The sequence below is a fragment of the Salmo salar genome, chromosome ssa04, assembly GCF_905237065.1.
Source record: "Salmo salar chromosome ssa04, Ssal_v3.1, whole genome shotgun sequence".
NCBI lineage: Eukaryota > Metazoa > Chordata > Actinopteri > Salmoniformes > Salmonidae > Salmo > Salmo salar.
In genome coordinates this window covers 25683370-25708675 of record NC_059445.1, presented here as the reverse complement: position 1 = coordinate 25708675, position 25306 = coordinate 25683370, and the positions used below count along the sequence as shown (strand labels likewise).

The window sequence follows — 25306 nt, the reverse complement described above, 5'->3', positions numbered from 1 at the left end:
TTCCTAAAACTTTTGGGAGGAATCATGAAGCCTAACTTTAAAAGTCTACAGACTTTGCAAATACTGTAAAAGACTACATGAAGATCGAAGGCATTACTACTACTACTATTACTTACTTACAAGCACTTAACCAACAATGCCGTTTTAAGAAAAATAAGTGTTGAGTAAAAAATTGATAAGTAAAAAATGTAAGTAACAAATAATTAAAGAGCAGCAGTAAAATAACAATAGCGAGGCTATATACAGGGGGTACCGGTACAGAATCAAAGTGCTGGGGCACCGGTTAGTCGAGGTAATTGAGGTAATATGTACATGTAGGTAGAGTTAAAGTGACTATGCATAGATAATAAACAGGGTGTAGCAGCAGGGGTGCAATGCAAATAGTCTGGGTAGCCATTTGATTAGCTGTTCAGAAGTCTCATGGCTTGGGGGTAGAAGCTGTTAAGAAGTCTTTTGGACCTAGACCTGGCACTCCGGTACACCATATGTGCTGTGTGTCTTCTCATTGTGCAACCCAACCATATCATATGGGCAAAACTGGTTGCATTGACATCAGGCCGGGTATCAAACTCAGGTGGTCTGTGCAACTCAATACCACATTAACAGTTGTAGCCATCAGGGCTGCTAAAGCTGCTGTATTGCCGTATTGCCTGTAGATTTTTTACTAACCTGATTATCTGTTTGTTTTTTAGGAGTTATCGATGCATAATCAATGTCAACTTGCACTCTTTTGGATGAATCTGTGAAAACAAATAAAGGAAAGTAAATATGGGCCTAAGGTGAGGTGTGACTAACTGACAGAGACATACAGACGCTCACCCCCCTGGACAGGTTCTGTAAACACTCAGGACTCATTTGTTACTATGAGTACTGGTCTCTGTGCTTGCAGTCATGTTGGTGTCAGATAAGCCAAGCTATTCAAGTAATCATTGTCAGAGAGCGTGTGTGTGCCTTCTGCTTTTTCAACATTTAGAGAACTTGTCTGGGATAATGACACTGTTTGAGAACAGCAGAGGAAGTGTGGAAAATATGACACTTTATTTCACCTGCATCCTGTGCTCAAGCAAACATTCCCAACCTTTTCCAAAACACTGCCTTTGATTGTAATATATTTTTTTATAAAAAAGGCTAAGCATGTTTTGACTTTGGGAAGTGACCTCACACCTCTAAAAGATAAATACCTGCCTTGTGAGTGTCCATTTCTACTCTTCTTTTGATAGATTGCAAGTCCAACCAGCCCTGAGGCAACCAAAACGCAGATTACAGCAATAATAAGCATACCCCGAGTCCTCTCACCACTGTCTGAAATAAATAAAACACAAGGAAATTATTTTTGTAAAATATGTTTTGAATGTGCTCAACTACACTCCACTTTCACTTGGTAATTGCTATTTTCTGGATGGACTTAATTCAGAATGTCTCTTACCTGCATCATTAGGATGACCATCTTCACTGCAACATTTTGGGACATGAACTGTCTCCTTGCTGACAGGGTTAGCAGCCACACAGCTGTAGGTGGAGTTGTAGTCCTTTCCCTCTACCTCCAAACGGAGAGATAGATCGGTGGTGAGATCAGGACTGCTGGTCTGGTTTAGTATTTCTTCTCCCCTGTATAAGGTCAAGGTCACCTCTTTTTCGTTGTCCACAGAACACACAACACTACAGGAGCTGCTGTCACACTCTCTCAACTGAGGTTTGGAAACAACATCTGGAAGAAAAAATATGAATAAATTGGAATTGGAACCTATATTTAATGTGTTTGTAATATACAGCACACACACACGCACACACTTACTGTATACAGTGAGCTGAATTTTTGTTTTTTTTCCTTCATCTGTATTCTCCACAGTATAAACCCCAGCATCGTCTATCTGAAGGTCTGACAGAGTGAAGTATCTTGTAACATTGTTCAAGTGGAGGCGGTTTTCAAATCTCTTCTCAAGGGTGATTTTGCCTTGTTTACCAGGGTACACATTTGCAATACTGCCAAGTTCTCCATAAAGTAAATTGCCAGACTTGATCACCCTCTCTTGAAAAGAGAAAGACTGTCCCGCGATGCCTTTCACCTGCTGAATCTCAGACTGGACTGTTTGCTGGGAAGCACAGAGTACTGTGGAAAGAGAGAGACTCAATATCAACACAATGACTGCAGTCGCACACTAAATCTCACAATCGGACTCAGGAGAGGCGAAGGTTGAGAGCCGCGCATCCTCCGAAACATGACTCAACCAAGCCATACTGCTTCTTGACATAATGCCTGCTTAACCCGGAATCCAGCCACACCAATGTGTCGGAGGAAACACCGTACACCTGGCGACTGCGGCAGCGTGCATGCGCCCGGCCTGCCACAGGAGTCAGTAGAATGCGATGGGACAAGGACAACCCTGCCGGCCAAACCCTACCGTAACCCGGACGACATGGGTCTCCCAGTCGCGGCTGGCTGCGACAGAGCCTGGACTTGAACCAGGATCTCTAGTGGCACAGCTAGTAATGATGTGATGCAGTGCCTTAGACCACTGCGCCACTCAGGAGGACCCATCCCAGTCCTTCTTAGATATTTACAGGCCTAATGTGATGGTTGGGGTCAGGAAATAATTGTTAGGAGTAGTATTTGTATATTTTGTCAGAAATTAAGTTCACATGGAAATTAATTCTCTGAGTGAGGGAAGTTCTTCCCCAATTGACTGTTGTTTTTTCGCCAAAATAAAAGTCAAGGATATCACTGAAAAAGCACATGACTTTACAGAGATATTTCATTACCACCTAACATAATTATCCACTACAGCCTCGTAAACAGCCTAGATCGTATCATTTGAATTTCAGGGTCAGAGGAACATTGCAGCATGATAGAGGACTATTGTAGGCATTAGCCCAGAGAATGTGTTATTTGTTGAAACAAGGTTTTGTGTTGACAACACAGAAAAAGAGATCAGGGGCATGATGGTTGTCCTACTAGCAGTAGGAAAGAGACAGGAATTCTGTACATATGGACACTGCAAAAATATTCTGATTATAAGCAGCCTGTAGCAAGGTGTCTGCTAAACTACTCAAATGTAATTATCTAGACAGAAGTAATGTATATCAATCAGTGGTGGAAAAAGTATCCAATTGTCATACTTGAATGAAAGTAAAGATACCTTAATAAAAAAATGTTTTTGTCACCCAGTAAAATACTACTTGAGTAAAAGTGTCAAAGTATTTGGCTTTAAATCTACTTAAGTATCAAAAGTAAATGTAATTGCTAAATTATACTTAAGTATCAAAAGTATCAATCATTTTAAATTCCTTATTCTAAGCAAACCAGACCGCATTATTTTATTTATGCATAGCCAGGGGCACACCACAACACTCACACATAATTTACAAACTAAGCAGTTGTGGTTAATGAGTCTGCCAGATCATGATCAGATCTTGATAAGTGTGTGAATTAGATTTTTTTTTGTCCTGCTAAGCATTCAAAATGTAATGAGTACTTTCGAGTGTCAGGGAAAATGTATGGAGAAAAAATAATATTATCTTCTTTAGGAATGTAGTGGAGTAAAAGTAAAAGTTGTCAAAAATATAATTAGTAATGTAAAGTACAGATATCCCAAAAAATCCTTAAGTAGTACTTTAAAATATTTTTACTTAAGTACTTTACACCACTGTCAATGATACAAATGTTTTATTTTCCTAATTTCAAAAGTGCTAACTGCAAAAGATTTGAAGGTTTTAGGCATAGCCACAGGAAGTAGTTTGGGCGTGGGCGTGCTGCGAAATTTTTCATAGATGGGGGGGTGAGATGTTTTTTTTTGCCCGCACTACAGATGGCTATATCGGTCCGCTAATACAGGCCCAGTTTTACTCCACTACTATTGTGGGGAAAATGCAGCACCCTCAGCACCCCTACTTCCTGCCACTATGGTTTTAGGCCTTGAGTAAGGTAGAACAAATGTTTCAGTGTCACATCCTCTGAGGAGACATAGGCTTAATGTATGCGGCAGGTGGGCTCAATTAGCCATTAGGTTACCCAGATCATTAGCTTATTAATCTGGTTATAGGCTCATAGGCCCAACAGCATATTATTGGGTTTGTACAGTAACAACTTTTCAGTATTAGTTCTACAGGTGGATCGAAGAGAACTCATGCACACCCTACGGACATAATGTATTTGTCCTCCAATAGCGAACTGTATATATTGTCTATCTGAATATACGACTGTGTTTCGTTTCCATTCCCATCAGTCTATCACATTGTGTGGTCTGCCTTTTTCTGTCACATTAGTGGTTTGACCACACTGAGAAGCAGCCTCACACAGTCCCATCTCACACGCAGGCCTATGTGGGGAAATACGTTTCCACTGCAATGAATACTTTTCACTGCAGCGAACAGAAAAGTTCTCAGTAATGCTAAAGGTCTACCCGTGACTTATAATTATTTCAGTTGTCGGATCAATGTAGACCTGATAGGGTTCGTTGGATTTCTAAAAATGAAAGTGAAATTGCACTGGGAAAAGGAAGGCATTCCAGGATTCTATAAGCAAATTAACTATACAAATTGGTGATGAGACAAAGATCATTGTGGTGATAGCCTCTCTAATGTTGCATGTTCTTCAGCACAAGGAAGCTAGTCTCCAGCTTACATACTCCAGACACTTGATAATAAAGTATGCATACGGTATAAGCCAAAATATCTTTCTGTGTTTATGTCTCACCCACACATACTCACATACCAAAGTCCTGTTCATTTAGAATAAACATACTTCTCAGCATCGCCATAGGGATTGTAACAAAGGATCGACAACACACAGACAGCAACTTGTGATAAGAAAAACAATTTCAAAAAAACGTTGGCAACGGTTGAGGGGCAATTTCTGCAGCTGGCTACTGTAACAGTAAAACTGTAATAACAAAGCATTGGCTAACAAGCTAACAGTTGTTTACACGTTTCTAGGGAGTTGCTAAGAGTTTCTAGCTACTGGGAAAGGGAAAAGGAGATACCTAGTCAGTTGTACAACTGAATGCATTGAACTGAAATATCTCTTCCGCATTTAACCCAACCCCTCTGAATCAGAGAGGTGTGGGGGGCTGCCATAATCGACATCCACGTCTTCGGCGCCCGGGGAACAGTGCCTTGCTCATGGGCAAAATGACAGATTTTTACATTGTCAGCTCAGGGATTCAATCCAGCAACCTTTCGGTTACTGGCCCAACGCTCTAACCACTAGGCTACCTGCCTACTGGCTACCTGCTGTTATTTAAAAAACCTAGCTAGCTAGCAAATAACAAAAAGGAGAATCAAAAAGGACAAAGGACAAGACAATAGACAGGAAAAGTAGTACCTAAACTTACACAAGCAAGAGGAAACAATTCAGACAGAAAACAAGTGAGGTAGGCTTTGTTTTCATAAAAAAATGTCTAGCTACAACTAGCCAAGTGCAAACCAGCTGTAACATATACTGTATCCAGCTGTAATAAACTAAGACGGATACATGTACAAGCCCCAAACTCAGCAACCTTGCAATCCAATATGCAGAAGCTATTGCTAGTGAAGCAGGGAGGAAAAAATATAAACAAAGAGCACGCAGAGACCCAAAGAGCACAATTTATGCAACAAAAATACAAAGAAATCAAGGTGGATCTTCTCTTTTTCACTGAACGTCCAAATGCTTGGCATGCAGCCCTGCGCAAGGCAAAAAAACATCTTAAAATGTCTGGAAACAAGACCATGAGACAATTGTATGTGGACACAACCCCAAAATGCAATATTAATATATATAATAACAGAACAGTAATGATCCAAGTCTCTGAGGCCAGTCTAGAGCAGTTTGAAGAAGAGTTCAACAAAACCTCTAGTGGATGATGAACTAAAAACTGACATGTCTCCACTAACATCGCCTGCACTTTTCAAAACCTGGGCTTCAAAACAGGAGGCCCACAGTACATCACTCCCTCCCTCACCTGTAGCAGCTGTGTGCACACTAAAAATATTATTGGTAAAACAAATCCAGAACTGCCTCTCCCTACTTGAAGTGGAGATTACGTAATTCAGGGAGAGCAAACAACAAGAATGTGACTGTCCAGATGCTGATGGAAGAGTTGAGGCATTTCCAGGAGGAGAGCCGTGCTTCAACAGAACAGTTAAGACAGAAGTTAAAACAGAACACTTAACAAATTACACAGTCCAATGATGCTGTCCAAGAGGAGCTGTGTGTGGTAAAGGTGGAGCTGCAGCTGAGAGAGGGAGACACCGATTCCCTCCGTCAGCAGCAAATGACTATGCCACCAACAGAGCAGCCCCATACGCCTGAGCCCAGTGCAGCCTTCAACCCATCTGCATCACGTCCCACCAGTCTCTTAGTGTCCACCCTGACCTGCCAACCTCCCAGCCTGCCACAGCTTACCCTGACCTGCCAACCTCCCAGCCTGCCACAGCTTACCCTGACCTGCCAACCTCCCAGCCTGCCACAGCTTACCCTGACCTGCCAACCTCCCAGCCTGCCACAGCTTACCCTGACCTGCCAACCTCCCAGCCTGCCACATCCTACCCTGCCTAGCCAACCTCCCAGCAGTCTGACCATATTCAGCCGAACACACCTCCAGAGGACAGGATCCAGTTCAACCCAGGATACCTCCCAAACCTGTAGTTCTGATAGACTCTAATGGAAAGTATCTGGAAGATAGGAGACCATTTCTGAGACACCAGACGACTAAATGATGTTGGCCCACTACTGACAGTGCACTTCAACTGCTCTATCAAGTCAAGCTGGAAAAACCTGACATCCTTGTCATACATACTCGGACAAATGACCTGCGCACAAAAGGAAAAAGGAAGGAAGTGAGGAAGGTGGCAGAGAAAGCACACACCCTGTTCCCACGGACAAACATTATTATATCCATCCTTCTACCAAGGAAAGTTCTCCCATGGCAAATGATCCAAAATGTCAACAAAAAAATCACCATGGACTGCTCCTCACTACCATTTGTCAGGATCTCTCACCACCACACCCTGACATGTGAGCACCTGTACGACCATGTATACCTGGACCATGAGGGAGTCAGAATCTTTGCCAAGGACCTGAAGGATGCCATGTTAGGCAGAGTTCCACAATTATACCAGCCCAGCAACAGAGTCCCCCCACTTCCCCACTATCCAAGGAGAAAGAGAAGGCCAATCTCATCTCAATTGAGCCAGACACAGACATCACCAGCACCTACCAACATGTCCGAGCCAAGCGGTGCTAGACCTAGACCAGCTCTGCCCGGCGGAGCCAGAACCAACACAGCTCAACCCAACAGTGACTGGACACAGCTCAGCTCAGCCCAACACAACCCATCACAGCACTGGACTGAACAATTGAGACACTCATTTCATTTTAATATGTAGCTAGCTATAGCTACCTAAAGTAACTGTTTCTGCATCCAGATTGAGATTACCTAGCCAGCTAGCTAGCTAACTAATATAAACAATTAGGCAAAAAAACAGTCACTAAAAGCACAAGTTATATGCTTGCCAACTAGCTACAACCATGTTACAACCATGTCAGAGACAGGGAATAGGCCTAGCTTAGTAAAATATATAGCTAGCTAGCTGGCCTAGCTAGCCAAACTGGGTGGGAAACAGAATGTTTGAGCTAACTTAACTAGAGGTCGACCGATTATGATTTTTCACAGCTGATACCGATTATTGTAGGGCCAAAAAACCCGATACCGATTAATCGGACGATTTTATTTATTTATTTGTAATAATGACAATTACAACAATACTGAATGAACACTTATTTTAACTTAATAGAATACATCAATAAAATCAATTTAGCCTCGAATAAATAATGAAACATGTTCAATTTGGTTTAAATAATGCAAAAACAAAGTGTTGGAGAAGAAAGTAAAAGTGCAATATGTGCCATGTAAAAAAGCTAACGTTTAAGTTCCTTGCTCAGAACATGAGAACATAGGAAAGCTGGTGGTTCCTTTTAACATGAGTCTTCAATAATCCCAGGTAAGAAGTTTTAGGTTGTCGTTATTATAGGAATTATAGGACTTTCTCTCTATACCATTTGTATTTCATATACCTTTGACTATTGGATGTTTTTATAGGCACTTTAGTATTGCCAGTGTAACAGTATAGCTTCCGTCCCTCTCCTCACCCCTACCTGGGATCGAACCAGGAACACATCGACGACAGCCACCCTCGAAGCATCGTTACCCATTGCTCACAAAAGCCGTGGCCCTTGCAGAGCAAGGGGAACAACTACTTCAAGGTCTCAGAGCGAGTGACGTCACCGATTGAAACGCTATTAGCGCGCACCCCGCTAACTTGCTAGCCATTTCACATCGGTTACACCAGCCTAATCTCGAGAGTTGATAGGCTTGAAGTCATAAACTGCTCAATGCTTGAAGCACAGCGAAGAGCTGCTGGCAAACGCCCGAAAGTGCTGTTTGAATGAATGCTTACGAGCCTGCTGCTGCCTACCATCAGACTGCTCTATCAAATATCAAAACAGACTTAATTATATCATAATAACACACAGAAATATGAGCCTTAGTTCATTAATATGGTCAAATCCGGAAATTATCATTTCGATAACAAAACGTTTATTCTTTCAGTGAAATACGGACCCGTTCCGTATTTTATCTAACGGGTGGCATCCCTAAGTCTAAATATTGCTGTTACATTGTACAACCTTCAATGTTATGTCATAATTATGTACAATTCTGGCAAATTAATTACGGTCTTTGTTAGGAATAAATGGTCTTCACACAGTTCGCAACGAGCCAGGCGACCCAAACTGCTGCATATACCCTGGTTGCTTGCACGGAATACAAGAGAAGTGACACAATTTCCCTAGTTAAAAGAAATTCATGTTATCAGGCAATATTAACTAAATATGCACGTTTAAAAATATATACTTGTGTATTGATTTTAAAGAAAGGCATTGATGTTCATAGGTACACATTGGTGCAACGACAGTGCTTTTTTTCACAAATGCGCTAGTTAAATCACCTGTTTGGCTAAGTAGGCTGTAATTTGATGAGAAATTAACAGGCACCGCATCGATTATATGCAACGCAGGACACGCTAGATAAACTAGTAATATCATCAACCATGTGTAGTTAACTAGTGAGTATGTGAAGATTGATTGTTTTTTATAAGATAAGTTTAATGCTACCTAGCAACTTACCTTGGCTTCTTGCTGCACTCGCGTAACAGGTAGTCAGCCTGCCACGTAGGCTCCTCATGGAGTGCAATGTAAGGCAGGTGGTTAGAGCGTTGGACTAATAACTGGAAGGTTGTAAGATCGAATCCCTGCGCTGACAAGGTAAAAATCTGTCGTTCTGCCCCTGAACAAGGCAGTTAACCCACCGTTCCTAGGCCATCATTGAAAATAAGAATGTGTTCTTAACTGACTTGCCTAGGTAACAAAAAAATATTTACAAAAATTGTCCACAATCGGTGTCCAAAAATGCCGATTACTGATTGTTATGGAAATTTGAATTCAGCCCTAATTAATCGGTCGACCTCTAAACTTAACTACCTGACATGAAACAATGCACCACACAGTAGCGTTAATGTTAGGCTTACAGAAGACAAGGTTTCTACAGGCACTGACATTGCTAGCCAGCCAAACGACAACAAAAACCTTACATTTTTGATACCACACACAGCACATAAAATAAATGGTTAGCTAGCCAGCTAAGTTACAAAACGTTAGCTAAGTAGTTAACTAGGCAGCTAATGTTTGAGCTAGCATGCATGGTGTTGTTTGCTAGATAGCTTGCTAGATAACATGATCTAAAATGTTCAATGACTGAGATATGTAATTTTAATAGTTAGGTCTATTTAACCTGAATGGATAATTAGCGTTGTTAGATCACTTTTTCTGGTCAGCCATAACTACTTGCCCATTTATCCGTCAAAGTAATTCCACTATGAGCAGACTTGCTACAGCTGCAACAATACTCATTCAATAGCTTGCTGGATAACTTTGAATTAACCCACCCACTGGGTCATATATCAATAACCCAGCATTTTTTAGAGTGTAGGTAGTTCTTTGATTGTCGTAGCAACAACAGGGAAACTGAGCAGAAGGGAGTTGTGCTTCAAATACAGCAATTCTGTGACATCTTTAATTGTGCCTCCCATTCTCCTTAACTGCCAGCCTGGGGACAGGTCGTCTAGATACTGGACAGCCAATAAATTATCAGATACAAACAGTTCTTGATAGCTTGAACAAAAAAAGCTGTTTGCGATTTCCTCGTGAACCGGCGTTTGAGTTATGTGGTTGCAATATCAACAGCCTGTTATCTCTGGTATATCTTGACATGCATCATTCAAGACTAAGTTTAAATTGTGTGCTGCGCAGTGGACATATAATGCACAATTTCTCAGGAAAGACTGTCTGGCGTGGCAACACTCAGTATAGAAAAAACGTCTGGCTCCCAACCTGGACCTACAGGCCGTGGTGAAAACATTTGCACACGAGAATATAGGACTTCACGACACCAAGTTGGATTTAATTAGATCTAATTTACCTTGAATATTGCAGCCCATTTGTGTAAGATGTTATCCAGATGAAACCTGCTGAGTTCAATAATAAATAGCAGGTGAATTTATCCTCAAGCAGACTACTTTTTCCCAATTTGATGGTTATAAAAGTTAGCAGCTAAATACGGTATATAGCTTTAGATAGTACACTGCATAATGAAACATTCCCGAGTAAGCTAGTGTTTTGAGGGTGGACTGACTGTATTATTTGGCAGTAATACCCTCTCTAGGGTCGGCGGGACGAAATCGTCCCACCTACTCAACAGCCAGTTGAATCCCGTGACGCGTTATTCAAATACCTTAGAAATGCTATTACTTCAATTTCTCAAACATATGACTATTTTACACCATTTTAAAGACAAGACTCTCGTTAATCTAACCACACTGTCCGATTTCAAAAAGGCTTTACAACGAAAACAAAACATTAGATTATGTCAGCAGAGTACCTAGCCAGAAATAATCAGACACCCATTTTTCAAGCTAGCATATAATGTCACATAAACCCAAACCACAGCTAAATGCAGCACTAACCTTTGATGATCTTCATCAGATGACAACCCTAGGACATTATGTTATACAATACATGCATGTTTTGTTCAATCAAGTTCATATTTATATCAAAAACCAGCTTTTTACATTAGCATGTGACGTTCAGAACTAGCATACCCGAGCAAACTTCCGGTGAATTTACTAAATTACTCACGATAAACGTTCACAAAAAACATAACAATTATTTTAAGAATTATAGATACAGAACTCCTCTATGCACTCGCTATGTCCGATTTTAAAATAGCTTTTCGGTGAAAGCACATTTTGCAATATTCTAAGTAGATAGCCCGGCATCACAGGGCTAGCTATTTAGACACCCACCAAGTTTAGCCCTCACCAAAGTCAGATTTACTAGAAGAAAAATGTTATTACCTTTGCTGTTCTTCGTCAGAATGCACTCCCAGGACTTCTACTTCAATAACAAATGTTGGTTTGGTTCAAAATAATCCATAGTTATGTTCAAATATCCTCTGTTTTGTTCAAGACACTATCCGAATGGTAAAGAAGGGTGACATGCACGACGCATTTCGTGACAAAAAATTTCTAAATATTCCATTACCGTACTTCGAAGCATGTCAACCGCTGTTTAAAATCAATTTTTATGCCATTTTTCTCGTAAAAAAGCGATAGTATTCCGACCGGGAAAGCGTGTTTAGGTTCAAAGAGAGAGAAAATAAAAACATGGGATCCCCTCGTGCACGAGCCTCAGTCTGATGGCCCTCCGATCGACCACCATCCAAACGCGCTAAAGTTTTTCAGCCAGCGGCTGGAATTACATCATTCAGCTTTTTCCCGGGTTCTGAGAGCCTATGGGAGCCGTAGGAAGTGTCACGTTACAGCAAAGATCCTAAATTTTCTTTAAACAGAGCCAAGAAGCCCAAGGAATGGTCAGAGAGGGTACTTCCTGTTTGGAATCTTCTCAGGTTTTTGCCTGCCATATGAGTTCTGTTGTACTCACAGACACCATTCAAACAGTTTTAGAAACTTTAGGGTGTTTTCTATCCAAAGCCAATAATTATATGCATATTCTAGTTTCTGGGCAGTAGTAATAACCAGATTAAATCGGGTACGTTTTTTATCCGGCCGTGTAAATACTGCCCCCTAACAGGTTAATAGACAGGTTTTACGCTCAACTTTCTGTCAAAGCTGGGAGAGAGCACAAGGACACCTCATGTCATGCAGGTTCAGGTAGCCTATACAGGACAAAAGTAGGTAGGGGTACGTGGGTAAAATCACCGGGTAAGCCAAGCCAGGAAAAAAACCCATATTACAACCTATGTGTTGTGATAATTGCATTGTTTGCTCTATAACCTGTTAGTTCATATGCCTTGACACCGTGATATGTGACCCGTTTCAAGAAGCTAGGCGTATTTCGTAATTCGCACTTCACTACTTCTCTTTTATTATATTTTTCTAGGGCTGGATCAGCTTTAATAATGCAAATAGTATGTCGCTTCCATCAATGATTGTCTGCATAATTTCCAATCCCCCATATATTTTTGGGGTAAATATATATATATATTTTTTTTTGGAGGGGGGGTAAATAAATATATATACACATACACACACACACATACGTATATATACATACATATACACACAGTTGAAGTCGGAAGTTTACATACAAACAATCCTTTTCAACCACTCCACAAATATCTTGTTAACAAACTATAGTTTTGGCAAGTCGGTTAGGACATCTACTTTGTGCATGACACAAGTAATTTTTCCAACAATTGTTTACAAGACAGATTATTTCACTTATAATTCACTGTATCACAATTCCAGTGGGTCAGAAGTTTACACACACTAAGTTGACTGTGCCCTTAAACAGCTTGGAAAATTCCAGAAAATGATGTCATGGCTTTAGAAGCTTCTGATAGGCTAATTGACATAATTTGAGTCAATTGGAGGTGTACCTCTGGATGTATTTCAAGGCCTATCTTCAAACTCAGTGCCTCTGCTTGACATCATGGGAAAATCAAAAGATATCAGCCAAGACCTCAGAAAAAAAATTGGAGACCTCCACAAGTCTGGTTCATCCTTGGGAGCAATTTCCAAACACCTGAAGGTACCACGTTCATCTGTACAAACAACTATACGCAAGTATAAACACCATGTATAAGTATAAACGCAGCCATCATACCGCTCAGGAAAGAGACGCATTCTGTCTCCTAGAGATGAACGTACTTTGGTGCGAAAAGTGCATATCAATCCCAAAACAACAGCAAAGGACCTTGTGAAGATGCTGGAGGAAACAGGTACAAAGGTATCTATATCCACAGTAAAATGAGTCCTATAATCGACAACCTGAAAGGTCACTCAGCAAGGAAGAAGCCACTGCTCCAAAACCACCATAAAAAAGCCAGACTACAGTTTGCAACTGCACATTGGGACGAAGATCGTACTTTTTGGAGAAATGTCCTCTGGTCTGATGAAACAAAAATAGAACTGTTTGGCCATAATGACCATCGTTATGTTTGGAGGAAAAAGGGGGATGCTTGCAAGCTGAAGAACACCATCCCAACCGTGAAGCACGGGGGTGGCAGCATCATGTTGTGGGGGTGCTTTGCTGCAGGAGGGACTGGTGCACTTCACATCATGAGGAAGGTAAATTATGTGGATATATTGAAGCAACATCTCAAGACATCAGTCAGGAAGTTAAAGCTTGGTCGCAAATGGGTCTTCCAAATGGACAATGACCCCAAGCAAACTTCCAAAGTTGTTGCAAAATGGCTTAAGGATGACAAAGTCAAGGTATTGGAGTCACTAAGCCATCACAAAGCCCTGACCTCAATCCCATAGAAAAGTTGTGGGCAGAACTGAAAAAGCATGTGCGAGCAAGGAGGCCTACAAACCTGACTCAGTTACATGAGCTCTGTCAGGAGGAATGGGCCAAAATTCACCCAAGTTAAACAATTTAGAGGCAATGTTACCAAATACTAATTGAGTGTATGTAAACTTCTGACCCACTGGGAATGTGATGAAAGAAATAAAAGCTGAAATAAATCATTCTCTCTACTATTATTCTGACATTTTACATTCTTAAAATAAAGTGGTGATCCTAACTGACCTAAAACAGGGAATTCTTACTTGGATTAAATGTCAGGAATTGTGAAAAACTGAGTTTAAATGTATTTGGCTAAGATGTATGTAAACTTCCAACTTCAACTGTGTGTGTGTGTGTGTGTGTGTGTGTGTGTGTCAAGCACTGACTATGGTGTTTAGGTCAGAGCGTGACTAGGGGGGTGTTCTAGTCTTTCCATTTCAATGTTGGTGCTCTTAGTATGGTTCCCAATTAGAGGCAGCTGATGTTCGTTGTCTCTAATTGGGGCTCTGTTCCCACCTGTTCCCACTGTTCCCACCTGCTTTGTGGGATATTGTTTGTTTGTGGTGGTGATTGTTAAACCACATAGTCACGTTGTGTTGCTTGTTTTGGTTGAAGAAGTTTCACTTTAACGCTGCGCCTTTGTCCGTCTCTTATCAGCACCGTGACAGTGTGTGTGTGTATATATTATATATATACACAAACCTATATGCATAAACTCAGAAAAAAATAAACATCCCTTTTTCAGGACCCTGTCTTTCAAAGATAATTCGTATACATCCAAATAACTTCACAGATCTTCATTGTAAAGGGTTTAAACACTGTTTCCCATGCTTGTTCAATGAACCATAAACAATTAATGAACATGCACCTGTGGAACGGTCGTTAAGACACTAACAGCTTACAGACGATAGGAAATTAAGGTCACAGTTACGAAAACTTAGGACACTAAAGAGGCCTTTTTACTGACTGAAAAACACCAAAAGAAAGATGCCCAGGGTCTCTGCTCATCTGCGTGAACGTGCCTCAGGCATGCTGCAAGGAGGCATGATGACTGCAGATGTGGCCAGGGCAAGAAATTGCAATGTCCGTACTGCGAGACGCCTAAGACAGCGCCACAGGGAGACAGGACGGACAGCTGATCGTCCTCGCAGCGGCAGACCACATGTAACACCTGCACAGGATCGGTACATCCGAACATCACACCTGCAGGACAGGTACAGGATGGCAACAACAACTGCCCGAATTACACCAGGAACACACAATCCCTCCGTCAGTGCTCAGACTGTCCGCAATAGGCTGAGAGAGGCTGGACTGAGGGCTTGTAGGCGTGTTGTAAGGCAGGTCCTCACCAGACATCCCCGGCAACAACGTCGCCTATGGACACAAACCCACCATCACTGGACCAGCCAGGACTGGCAAAAAGTGCTCTTCACTGATGAGTCGCGGTTTTGTCTCAGCAGGGGCGATGGTCGGATTCGCATTTATCGTCAAAGGAATGAGCGTTACACCGAGGCCTTTATTCTGGAGCGGGATCGATTTGGAGGTGGAGGGTCCTTCATGGTCTGGGGTGGTGTGTCACAGCATCATCGGACTGAGCTTGTTGTCATTGCAGGCAATCTCAACGCTGTGCGTTACAGGGAAGACATCCTCCTCCCTCATGTGGTACCCTTCCTGCAGGCTCATCCTGACATGACCCTCCAGCATGTCAATGCTACCAGCCATACTGCTCGTTCTGTGCGTGATTTCCTGCAAGACAGGAATGTCAGTGTTCTGCCATGGCCAGCGAAGAGCCCGGATCTCAATCCCATTGACAATGTCTCGGACCTGTTGGATCGGAGGGTGAGGGCTAGGGCCATTCCCCCCAGAAATGTCCGGGAACTTGCAGGTGCCTTGGTGGAAGAGTGGGGTAACATCTCACAGCAAGAACTGGCAAATCTGGTGCAGTCCATGAGATGCACTGCAGTACTTAATGCAGCTGGTGGCCACACCAGATACAGACTGTTACTGTTGATTTTGAAACCCTCTTTGTTCAGGGACACATTATTCCATTTCTGTTAGTCACATGTCTGTGAAACTTGTTCAGTTTATGTCTCAGTTGTTGAATATTGTTATGTTCATACAAATATTTACACATGTTAAGCTTTTGACTGTGACGGGAGATTTCTTTTTTTGCTGAGTTTATATACACGTCTTTTTAGAATATACCTTCCTTTATTTTTCCCTGTAAACCGTAACACACCTCCCCCAATTGGAGTAAACTAATAAACAATAACACTTAGGCTTCTACTTCCAGCTTATTCATTCTATACACATTTTACAGACAGTCTATTGTACAATAGTTATATTGTGTTTGTTTTTAGTCCTGGCATTCCTCTATGTCCATATATTTGAAACTGCTATGTCCCAAAATTTCGGAACGTATATACATTTTACTGACCCCGTTTAACATTTGTTATCTTATTAGTCCCACCCTTCAGCTCCATTCAACCGCTCCAATCTATTTCTTTACACCATCCATATTGGATTTCTCTTTGCCATATATTTTTCAACTGTGATGCTTCACAAAAGTACTAAACCTTTCTATTCTCAGTTTCTATAGATTGTAAATTAAAGATAAATTAAAGATAAACATTTATTATTGTTGATCGATTGACTATGACCTTTCAAATCACCCAGTATTGCTATCAGCAGCGTTAGCTCTAGGTAAATGTTGCAATTCTTCAGCCATTCCGGGACCGGTGACCAAAAACAAGCTACATATGGACAGTACCAAAATGTAATGACTCTGCCTCCTTGCAGCAAAATCTGCAGAGCTGGGAAGATTGTATCCCCAATATATATAACATTGTATTGGATGCAAGTATTTTGTATAATCATTTTAATTGAAAAATGTTGAATCCGTCATCGTTTTGCGTGTCAATTCATAAACCATGTGCCATCGAATCGATACATCGAAAATCTCTTCCCTACTATTTTGCAATTTATATGGCACAGCTGTCAATTTTTGGTCCTTAAATGAAACTGGTATATATTTTCATTTTTCACAATTTTCTTTAACCAATTTTGGTCTTTAATATACTTTTTCCCCCTGCCACTTGCTTCTTCCATTTTTGTGGTAATGCTGCAATTAGTTGGTTGTAATTTTGGATAGAGCAGACATTCCCATATGTCTGTGTTAGCTGTATGTGTGACATAACTCAACCAGTCCTATTCATTTACAAAAATGTGACATTTTAAAAATAAAAGGTTATCAATTATTTATACTGTGAAACTATGCAATACATAAATAAACTTGAATGAAAAAAAAAAGTGACGCAGAGGTGAAACAGACACTACTCAAAACTAATCTCCCACAAACCCAGGTGGGAAAACCCCCTACTTAAGTATGATCTCCAATTAGAGACAACGAGGACCAGCTGCCTCTAATTGGAGATCATCCCAAACAAAACCAACATAGAAATACAAAACATAGAAAAACACCCCCTGTCACACCCTGACCTACTCTACCATAGAAAATAACAACTTACTATGGTCAGGACGTGACACCTACGCCCATTAAACCCCCCCTACTCCACTATTTAAACCCATCTAGTCCTACATCAGGCCAACAGCATGAAAGGACGGGACACCACCACTCAACACACCCTGTAACTCTGTTGAGGTTAAATCTCGTACATCCAAATATTTCTCTGCAGCTGTCACCACAACCTTTATTTTCTTAGACTTACATTCCATCCCTGCAGGACAGTTGATAACCATTGCTATGAATGCTAAAAAGCCAATCTTACTGAAGCATATATCACTCTTTGGCCTATCCCTCTGTACTGATACAGAACTACTACTCACACGCCTCCTCTCAGTATCCCGCCCCCTTGACCCATCTTCCTCAACTTTCTTTACTGCCTCAGCATACAACACCCTCTGCTCTACCCTAACCCTAGTAACTTCAACCTGCCTCTCTCGCACCAGACACTTTTGATCCCCAGACTCATGGACACCCCTACAATTAAAACATACGTTTTTTTTCCCCCCAATGCTACACATCCTTTGTCTCATGCCCTTCTGCACACTTCTCACAACTATGAACCTCCCTCCTACACACTGCTGCCACATGCCCAGAAGTTTGACACCTGTAGCATCATCATTTATTTGGCACATAAGCTCATGCGGGATAACTGAAATATCCTAACATCACTTTGTCGGGCAGAGACTCAACATCAAAACTCAAAACAATGACTTCTGTTTCACCAGTCATGTCACCTTTTACCAGTCATGCCAGCATGTCTGCATCGCACCAAATGATGAGTAACAAACACGCAGGCGCTGCCTCCACTATTCCAGCAGCATTTCAACTTCAGCATTTCAGCATCATCTAATCACCTATGCTTAGTCTAAAACAGTGACAACTAAAATATATAAAAAAAATATATTACTTGCCTAGTTAAATAAAGGTTAAACCTCTTACATCTAGACGTTCCGCTAGCGGAACACCTGCTCCAATATCCAATGATAGGCGTGGCGCGAATTACAAATTCCTCAAAAATACAAAAACTTCAATTTTTCAAACATATTTACATTTACATTTAAGTCATTTAGCAGACGCTCTTATCCAGAGCGACTTACAAAATGGTGCATTCACCTTATGATATCCAGTGGAACAACCACTTTACAATAGTGCATCTAAATATTTTAAGGGGGGGGGTTAGAAGGATTACTTTATCCTATCCTAGGTATTCCTTAAAGAGGTGGGGTTTCAGGTGTCTCCGGAAGGTGGTGATTGACTCCGCTGTCCTGGCGTCGTGAGGGAGCTTGTTCCACCATTGGGGTGCCAGAGCAGCGAACAGTTTTGACTGGGCTGAGCGGGAACTGTGCTTCCTCAGAGGTAGGGGGGCCAGCAGGCCAGTGGTGGATGAACGCAGTGCCCTTGTTTGGGTGTAGGGCCTGATCAGAGCCTGAAGGTATGGAGGTGCCGTTCCCTTCACAGCTCCGTAGGCAATCACCATGGTCTTGTAGCGGGTGCGAGCTTCAACTGGAAGCCAGTGGAGAGAGCGGAGGAGCGGGGTGACGTGAGAGAACTTGGGAAGGTTGAACACCAGACGGGCTGCGGCGTTCTGGATGAGTTGTAGGGGTTTAATGGCACAGGCAGGGAGCCCAGCCAACAGCGAGTTGCAGTAATCCAGACGGGAGATGACAAGTGCCTGGATTAGGACCTGCGCCGCTTCCTGTGTGAGGCAGGGTCGTACTCTGCGAATGTTGTAGAGCATGAACCTACAGGATCGGGTCACCGCCTTGATGTTAGTGGAGAACGACAGGGTGTTGTCCAGGATCACGCCAAGGTTCTTAGCACTCTGGGAGGAGGACACAAGGGAGTTGTCAACCGTGATGGCGAGATCATGGAACGGGCAGTCCTTCCCCGGGAGGAAGAGCAGCTCCGTCTTGCCGAGGTTCAGCTTGAGCTGGTGATCCGTCATCCACACTGATATGTCTGACAGACATGCAGAGATGCGATTCACCGCCTGGTTATCAGAAGGGGGAAAGAAGAAGATTAATTGTGTGTCGTCTGCATAGCAATGATAGGAGAGACCATGTGAGGATATGACAGAGCCAAGTGACTTGGTGTATAGCGAGAATAGGAGAGGGCCTAGAACAGAGCCCTGGGGGACACCAGTGGTGAGAGCGCATGGTGCGGAGACAGATTCTCGCCACGCCACCTGGTAGGAGCGACCTGTCAGGTAGGACGCAATCCAAGCGTGGGCCGCGCCGGAGATGCCCAACTCGGAGAGGGTGGAGAGGAGGATCTGATGGTTCACAGTATCAAAGGCAGCAGATAGGTCTAGAAGTATGAGAGCAGAGGAGAGAGAGTTAGCTTTAGCAGTGCGGAGAGCCTCCGTGACACAGAGAAGAGCAGTCTCAGTTGAATGCCCAGTCTTGAAACCTGACTGATTAGGATCAAGAAGGTAATTCTGAGAGAGATAGCAGGAGAGCTGGCCAAGGACGGCACGTTCAAGAGTTTTGGAGAGAAAAGAACGAAGGGATACTGGTCTGTAGTTGTTGACATCGGACGGATCGAGTGTAGGTTTTTTCAGAAGGGGTGCAACTCTCGCTCTCTTGAAGACGGAAGGGACGTAGCCAGCGGTCAAGGATGAGTTGATGAGCGAGGTGAGGAAGGGGAGAAGATCTCCGGAAACGGCCTGGAGAAGAGAGGAGGGGATAGGGTCAAGTGGGCAGGTTGTTGGGCGGCCGGCCGTCACAAGACGCAAGATTTCATCTGGAGAGAGAGGGGAGAAAGAGGTCAAAGCACAGGGTAGGGCAGTGTGAGCAGGACCAGCAGTGTCGTTTGACTTAGCAAACGAGGATCGGATATCGTCAACCTTCTTTTCAAAATGGTTGACGAAGTCATCCGCAGAGAGGGAGGAGGGGGGGGAGGGGGAGGAGGATTCAGGAGGGAGGAGAAGGTAGCAAAGAGCTTCCTAGGGTTAGAGGCAGATGCTTGGAATTTAGAGTGGTAGAAAGTGGCTTTAGCAGCAGAGACAGAAGAGGAGTGAGTGAAAGGATGCCAGGTCCGCAGGGAACTGAAACATATGACTATTTCAAAGCATTTTAAAGACAAGACTCTCCTTTATTTAACCACACTGTCCGATTTCAAAAAGGCTTTACAGCGAAAGCAAAACATTAGATTATGTCAGCAGAGTACCAAGCCAGAAATAATCAGACACCCATTTTTCAAGCTAGCATATAATGTCACAAAAACCCAGAAGACAGCTAAATGCAGCACTAACCTTTGATGATCTTCATCAGATGACACACCTAGGACATTATGTTATACAATACATGCATGTTTTGTTCAATGAAGTTCATATTTATATCAAAAAACAGCTTTTTACATTAGCATGTGACGTTCAGAACTAGCATACCCCCCGCAAACTTCCGGAGGAATTTGCTAACAATTTACTAAATTACTCACGATAAACGTTCACAAAAAGCATAACAATTATTTTAAGAATTATAGATACAGAACTCCTCTATGCACTCGATATGTCAGATTTTAAAATAGCTTTTTGGTGAAAGCACATTTTGCAATATTCTAAGTACATAGCCCAGCCATCACGGGCTAGCTATTTAGACACCCGGCAAGTTTAGCACTCACCAATATCAGATTTACTATTATAAAAGTTTGATTACCTTTTGTTGTCTTCGTCAGAATGCACTCCCAGGTCTGCTACTTCAATAACAAATGTTGGTTTGGTCCAAAATAATCCATCGTTATATCCGAATAGCGGCGTTTTGTTCGTGCGTCCCAGACACTATCCGAAATGGTAAATCAGGGTCGCGCGCATGGCGCAATTCGTGACAAAAAAAATCTAAATATTCCATTACCATACTTCGAAGCATGTCAACCGCTGTTTTTCTCGTAAAAAGGCGATAATATTCCGACCGGGAATGTCCATTTAGCTAAACAGAGGAAAGTAAACAAAGCTTTCGGTCGACGCGGGCACGAGCCTGAGTCTCACAGTACTGTAACCAGCCACTACCCAAACGCGCTACTTTTTTTCAGCCAGAGCCTGCAAAGCCACGATTCTGCATTTTGCCGCCTTCTGAGAGCCTATGGCATCCGTAGGAAGTGTCACGGGACAGCTAAGATCCTCACTCTTCAATAAACAGAGACAAGAAGAACGACACCTTGTCAGACAGGCCACTTCCTGCATGAAACCTTCTCAGTTTTTTGCCTGCCATATGAGTTCTGTTATACTCACAGACACCATTCAAACAGTTTTAGAAACTTTGGAGTGTTTTCTATCCAAAGCCAATAATTATATGCATATTCTAGTTACTGGGCAGGAGTAGTAACCAGATTAAATTGGGTACGTTTTTTATCCAGCCGTGAAAATACTGCCCCCTAGCCATAACAGGTTAAATAAAATAAAAAAAATATGATGTGGTTGTCCATGGTACAGATTTCTGTGTGTGTGCGTGCTTGCATGCAAGTAGAAAAAAACATGTTGACTCACCCTACTTGTAGAGAAACGCCAATACCATCCTCCTCTTTCATGTTGGAAATGGTCATACAGTAGGCTAAATGCTTTCAGGTTTTGTTCTAGGCTGCCTGGCTAAAATGCTTGCTAGCTAGCGTAACTTCCTTTCATTGGCAATGATATGTCAGGCCAGCAAGTTAATGTTAGCCTATAGTAGGCCTATAGCGTGTAAAAATTGTCTGTCCTCGGTTGCAACACTCACTTCCGAGTTCCTGCCTCTGGGAGCAACGCCAACACAAGAACTGTTCATCGAGAGCTTCATGAAATGGGTTTCCATGGCCGAGCAGCCACACAAAAGCCTAAGATCACCATGCGCAATGCGAAGCATAGGCTGGATTAATGTAAAGTTTGCTGCCATTGGACTCATTGGAGCAGTAGAAACGCATTCTCGGGAGTGATGAATCACGCTTCACCATCTGGCAGTCCTATGGATGAATCTGAGTTTGGCAGATGCCAGGAGAACGCTACATTCCCGAGTGCATAGTGCCAACTGTAAAGTTTGGTGGAGGAGGAATAATGGTTTGGGGCTGTTTTTCATGGTTCGAGCTAGACCCCTTAGTTCCAGTGAAGAGAAATCTTAAACAACAGCATACAATTACTTTCTAGACGATTCTGTGCTTCCAACTTTGGGAAGGCCTTCTCCTGTTTCAGCATGACAATGCCCCCGTGCACAAAGTGAGGTCCATACAGAAATGGTTTGTCGAGATCGGCGTGGAAGCACAGAGCCTGCATAGAGCCCTGACCTCAACCCCATCAAACACCTTTAGGATGAATAGAAGCGCCGACTGCGAGCCAGACCTAATCGCCCAACATCAGTGCCCGACCTCACTAATGCTGGAAGTAAGTCCCAGCAGCAATGTAGTGGAAAACCTTCCCAGAGGAGGGGAGGCTGTTATAGCAGCAAAGGGAGGACCAACTCCATATTAATGCCCATGATTTTGGAATGAGATGTTTGACGAGCAGCTGACCACATACTTTTGGTCATGTAGTGTAGCTCTTGTTGCTCTTGAACGTCTTCATTCTCAGTTAAGACGTTCATGCGAGACACTTACACCCTAAAAAAAACACAGCTTTTTTTGTTCAACGCTATGACCAGAGGAACATCACATTTGTGGTGGGCTGACCAGTGACCAGACCATGACCTTTTTAACAAAGTACATCGCCTGTTCCAATGACCTGCCTCTCGCTCTTCCATCCATCTATGTGACAGACAGCCTCTGACCACATAATGACAGAAACCCCAAACATTTCCTGTTTAATGTCCCACTCGAATGTAGCTTAAATACCACTGAGTCTTAATGTTAATTTTACCTAAATACTTTTAGATATTGATATTCATGAAAGAATTTCATCATTTTGGGGATGAAGCCATGTCCATTCTCCTTCAATGATTCATCATGGTTGAGGGAATTCCCAAGTCCCAACACCATAAAGTTGCATGTTTTACTATCCCATCCGTAGTCATTAGTCTTTTCAAACATCATGGGGCAGGCACTGTGAGCCTAAACACAGTGAACATGTAAGCTGTGAGTTGGCCAAAATTTGAATAGAATGCAAATTAGTTTCAAATGACAAGCTACAGTCTAAGAGAACTATAAAAGGTTGTCAGCCTGTTGTTTCTAACATTTTATTAATCTCTCATCTAAATTAGTCTATGAATCAATAAAGTATTGGCATACTCTGTAGTTGGTGTATAGATCACAAACTTGTATATCCTACACCTCCTTCCCATGAAAGAGCTCTGTTTTAGAAACTAGTCTCTGTCTGTATCTATCCCTTACTGTAAATATTTTTCTAATGCTCGGACAGGATACGGAGGATGGAGAAAGAGAGAGGAATGTTATTTTGGAATGAGTCTTAGCGATAGGCTACATACTGTTTAAATGTGGCACTGTTTAAATAGATTTAGCATTTACAAATTTGAGCATATTTAGTAAGGGGGAGGGGGATTAGGGAAATTCCCATTCGGTCTGTGCTCAACGCACTACGGCTGCTAGCCTCCCTTATCAGGAGACACAATAACCATACGAAAAGAGACATAAATGTTTTTTATTTCCAAAGTTACTAATTAAAACATTGAAAATTTAAAAAATATAATGTTTAGGCTACTTATCTATCATCTCCCACTTACACTTTTAGTTAGTGCAGCTAATCAGTAACAACAAAAGAAACATACCATCAATGAGAAAATATAGCAGCATGAACGTCAGTCTGGCAAGCCTTCTCCATCCGAACAAATGGTTCATTGCTCTAAAGCTCGAGCTGTTCAGTGGTGCGCACTGTGAAGAACCTGAAAGATGTGATCTTGTTGTTGTACAGAGGAGAGAATAGACTCAACCAGACCAGCAGCCCTCTTGTCACGCCCTGACCCGAGAGAGCCGTTTTTCTCTGTTTTGTTAGGTCAGGGTGTGATATGGGGTGGGGCCGGGTATGGTTTCCAATCAGAGGCAGCTAGCTGTCTATCGTTGTCTCTGATTGGGAGCCATACTTAGGCAGCCTTTTCCCATCTGGGTTTTTGTGGGTAGTTGTTTTCCGTTTAGTTGTCTGTTGCCTGACGGGACTGTTTGCTTTTGTTTTGTTTCTTTGTATAAGTGTTTCATTATAGTAATAAATATGAGCACTCAACACACTGCGTTTTGGTCCACGCCTTTTGACGATCATAACACCTCTGGGGTTTATTCATTTTGCCGATTCTGTTGCAAACGTTTCTTAAACAGAAGCAAATGGAACAGGGAGGGACCTACCTGAATTTATCCAATAGAAACTCTCATTTTATTTGCAACTGTTTGGACTAATGATTAAACCCCTGATCTCATCAACAGCCTGTCTCTCCCTCTGGAAGTAAAGTAATAAGATTACAACTCCATCTACAGTGGTGTAGCTGACAACCCTGTCAGTAATCACATCATCACCATCAACATCATAACACACTGTGGAGATGGAGGACTTGGAGAAGACGTATGTGTGAGAAATCATATAATCCATTATTGCCATCAGCTCATTGGACTATAATACCCATCCCTCTTGAGATGGGGAGCGGTTAGTAGATTTGTTGTGTAGTGATGAACCAGAGTGTACTGTGGGTTGTTAAAGAACACCTTCTAGTGGAGAAAATTGAGAATTTCACATTAAACTGTTTGCATCATCTTGTATGGTAGCCTTATATGTTCTATTATGTGAGGTATATACGCTGAGTGTACAAAGTATTTGGAAAATCTGCTCTTTCCATGACATAGGTGAATCCAGGTGAAAGCTATAATCCCTTATTGATGTCATGCTCACCTGTTAAATCCACTTCAATCAGTGTAGATGAAGGAGAGGAGACAGGTTAAAGAAGGATTTTTAAGCCTTGAGACAATTGAGACATGGA

At 42.3% G+C, this 25306-nt stretch overlaps 1 protein-coding gene across 5 annotated transcripts in view; it reads right to left on the bottom strand.

The window, feature by feature from the left end:
* Positions 1-24353, bottom strand: part of LOC106602775 (NLR family CARD domain-containing protein 3) — a 36584-nt gene extending 12231 nt beyond the window's left edge. For 3 of the 5 annotated variants that reach the window (XM_045716757.1, XM_014195633.2, XM_014195634.2), the window contains exons 1-5: positions 24113-24353; positions 1796-2110; positions 1427-1708; positions 1182-1302; positions 670-740 (exon numbers count right to left, since the gene is read on the bottom strand). The gene's annotated coding sequence lies outside the window, so the exon portion shown is untranslated. The remainder of the gene's footprint in view (positions 1-669; positions 741-1181; positions 1303-1426; positions 1709-1795; positions 2111-24112) is intronic. The other 2 variants (XM_014195630.2, XM_045716758.1) reach the window with 2 other exon arrangements.
* Positions 24354-25306: the final 953 nt, after the last annotated feature.